Here is a 3697-nt window from a genome sequence, read left to right as displayed (position 1 = left end):
CTTCCTGTAGGGGCAAGTCCATGTTACTGAGTAATGACAAATTTATTATCATGAAGGAAAACAAGTGTAGCCAGCAATCTTTTAAAATGCCCCAACCACTGCTTTTCAATATAGAAAGACTAAAACTACATAGGTTTATCATACAACAAATCCAACCTCTATCACCTGAAATTCCCTTAGCTCATTCATTAGAAGGGGATTTAAAAAGACTTAAAGAGCACTTTACAGCAGCATTCAGTTTTTCTATGAAATACTCAGCATATTAAATATTATGTACCCCCTTTTTTTCTTTTAGTGAGCTAAAAGAAAGAGTTTGTGGAACTTGTGGCACTGAAAGAAAAATAATATACTCAAAACAATTCTAGAAATTGTCTTTTGGCAGAATTGTCTTTTGGTATCCAAATTTAAAATAGAAGGGTCATTTTGTTGCTTTTTTTCCCCCCTAAAATTTAAATCATTTTTTGTTCCTCTTCTACACAAACCTCTGCCACCACTCCTGAGTGGAGACGGGCAAAGGCTCTGGCCCCCGTTCCTCCAGTTTCTTAACAGCTGCTTTCTTATTGCTGCAACCAGGCTTCAATAGATGTGTGCCACTGCAAACTTCCCCAAAACGGCCTTCATAGATAATCCCTCAACATATTTTATCTCTTTTCCAGTGTGTGAGATCTAAAAAGAAAATAAAAACCTGGCATTCTGTTAGAGCCAGAAGCCATCTCTGTATCTGAGCCATCATCTGACTAGTTACTGTAACAAGGAGATTGAGCTGGGGAGGCACTTGAAGTGGTTCTGTGAGCATTGAAATTGTGACCTTTAAATTACTTCTGCTGTTTGCTGATCTGATTGCTTTTTTATCCTGTTTCCAGATAGAGTTTCCCCTTTCATTGGTTTCAATGTAGTCTTAAAATGATTATTATTATTATTATTTTACTGATTGATTTTAGAGAGAGAGGAAGGGAGAGAGAATGAGAGAGATAGAGAGATGTGTTGTTCCACTTATTTATACATCCATTGGTTGATTCCTGTATGTGCCCCAACCAGAAATCGAACCTGCAACCCTTAGTTGCTCCGACCAACTAAGCTACCTGGTCAGTGACTCAATGTAGTCTTTAAACTGGGTCCTGCCCATGCATCTACTACATGATTCTAGGTTTGTTTGGTGTGTGTGTGTGTGTGTGTGTTTAATCCTGCCAGCAATTTCGTTTATCTTTTCATAAGCAGGACACAGACATTATAGATGTCTCCTGAAGGAGTCTCATGCAACTCAAAACAGTTCTCATAGCGTTTACTGTCAGTGAATCAGGAACTGGAGGACTTAGCTCTGCAAATACAGCATCCCTCTATATTTTGGGAACATCTTTGGCTTGTGAAAACCAAACATCTTTGCTTCTGGGCAGTAGTCTTCCAAAAGCAGCCATTCCGCATGCAATACTGTTCCCGAGGTGTGAAGTGCAGTCCAGGCCAACCCCTCACCCCTTCAATTGCTCCCTCCTTCTCAACTGCCTTGTCTAGAAAGATTGCTTCTGCAGTTCTCAAAATAAAGACATTTTAAACCAAGACTAAGAAAATTTCCTTCACACAGACCCTGCAGAAAGAAGAAATATAAACCCAGTAGGAAAGGTTAGAATGCAAGAATCAATGATGAACAAATAAGTTAGTAGACACATTAGTAAATCTAAGTAAATATTGACCAAAAATTTATTAATTTTTAGAGGATAAACAGAGGGTGAAAGTAGATTATTACATAGCAATCAGCTGAAAATGAAAGACAGGATTCAGAGTTAAAACATTTTATACAAAATATACAAAATATACAAAGGTGTAGGAGCCAAAAAAGAAGACATTTTTAAGAAATGTTAATGTAAAAAAGAAAACCCATTGAAACCTGTAAAGGTACTTACGTTGAATGTACAATGTTAAAAATTTTCAGCTATAACTTTTAATATTTTAAGGAAAACATCTTAAGCAAATATGCAAAAGAGAACGTGAATAATTATGATGAAAGCCCCCCCCCCCCAAAAAAAGGAAAATAAGTGTTACTGGTTATGCACATAAAATTGTCCTCATTTGAATATGAAAAATTGGGCACTGATTTATTCTTTGTACTAGACCACTGAACATAAAACACACTTTTGCCACTATGGTCCCCCAACCATAAATTATTATTCATCTATGGGAAAAACTTTGAGAGCTGTTGTTCTTCATTGTTATAAAACTCTAGGAAAGGTAGATATTAAAATGTTAGTTGAAATCTCATACTTGGGGTTTTCAAACCAATGAATCAATTATCAATAATTATTTGCACAAAACTCTATTTTCTGTGGGGAATACAAAATAAAAAATCACAGTCCCCATGATCTGGTAGTTTACAACCTGAGTAGGGAGAAGCAAGCTATATAAACCACCTGAGAATAAACCGTAGGGTAGAAGACAGCAAACACTAAGAGCCTTGGATTGTATAAATATTACAGTTAAGTGCAAGTGGGGTCCCTTCCAAGCAGGAGGAGTTGGAAGGCTTTAACTGAACATGTGAAATTTGATCTGGGCTGTAAGAGAGGTAGAATTTCATTAGGTAAACTGGGAATAAGCCTGAGCAAAAGCAACAAAATTTACAAAGGTGTAGGAGCCAAAAAAGAAGACATTTTTAAGAAATGTTAACGTTAAAAAAAGCATTGGAACCTGTAAAGAATTTTTGTGAGTTTATTTGAGCCAAACTGTCGACATATACCAGGAAGCAGTACCTCAACAAATTGAAATAATGCTCTGGAGAATGGCGGGTTACATCTGTATTTATACATTGCAATCAAAGGAAGGGAGGATATGTTATTGTAGATGCTAAGAGGCAATAGACAGGCTCAGTTAAGGTAAAGGTTGACCTTGTCAGTGAAGATGCCAGCCTAGGACGTAACTGCCCACCATAACTGCTTTTAGTTTAATTTCAGACCATCCTTTGTGGTTACTTTAGGTCTCCGAGTTTGCAAGACTGCCATGTAGGCCTCCCCTGAGCTTGTCAGGTCAGCGTGTGGCCCCTTTCGTCCACAGAAAAAAGGCTAAGCATTGTGGGAAATATTGAGAGAAATCATTGAATGAATCATAACACAGACTGAAATCCACAGAAGAAATAATTTAAAGTATTTTAATTTGTTTTTTCCTTATTTATATTTTGTTAATGTTTTAAAAGTGTAGCAACTATAAATACAAAATATTGGCTTTTTATAAGTTACATACATGAACTGCTCAGATTTTTACTATTTGCACACACAACTTTATTTTCTAGACTATTTCTAGCTTAAAAAAAAAAAAGGCCAAATCTTGTATACTGCAGAAAGGATTCCATATTACTGCTTGTGTGTCAAGCTCAGGGGTTTAGTTCTCGGTTTGTATTATGAAGAATCATGATGAAATCATGGGGTTTGGGGTGCAGATTTTTCCTGTGGGTCCTTGTCCTCACGAAGTTTGAAGAATAAACTCATAGATCAAAAGGCTTCGTTAGGGAGAACCAAGATGGCGGCATAGGTTAACGCCGGAGTTTGCTGCCTCGAACAACCACTTCAAAAGTGAAACTAAAAGACGGAACGGACATCACCCAGACCCACAGGAACGCTGGCTGAGTGGAAGTCCTACAACTAGGAGGAAAGAGTAACGCATAGGGACACTCAGAGGAGGCGCAGTGCTGAAGTCAAATTCTGAGGTGCGGAGT

At 37.5% G+C, this 3697-nt stretch overlaps 1 pseudogene; it reads right to left on the bottom strand.

The window, feature by feature from the left end:
• Positions 1 to 472: 472 nt before the first annotated feature.
• On the bottom strand, positions 473 to 1509 carry LOC102767300 (annotated as a pseudogene).
• Positions 1510 to 3697: the final 2188 nt, after the last annotated feature.

The sequence above is a fragment of the Myotis davidii genome, unplaced genomic scaffold (assembly GCF_000327345.1).
Source record: "Myotis davidii unplaced genomic scaffold, ASM32734v1 scaffold577, whole genome shotgun sequence".
In the NCBI taxonomy this organism is placed as follows: Eukaryota; Metazoa; Chordata; class Mammalia; order Chiroptera; family Vespertilionidae; genus Myotis; species Myotis davidii.
This window is presented reverse-complemented; position numbering and strand designations above follow the sequence as displayed.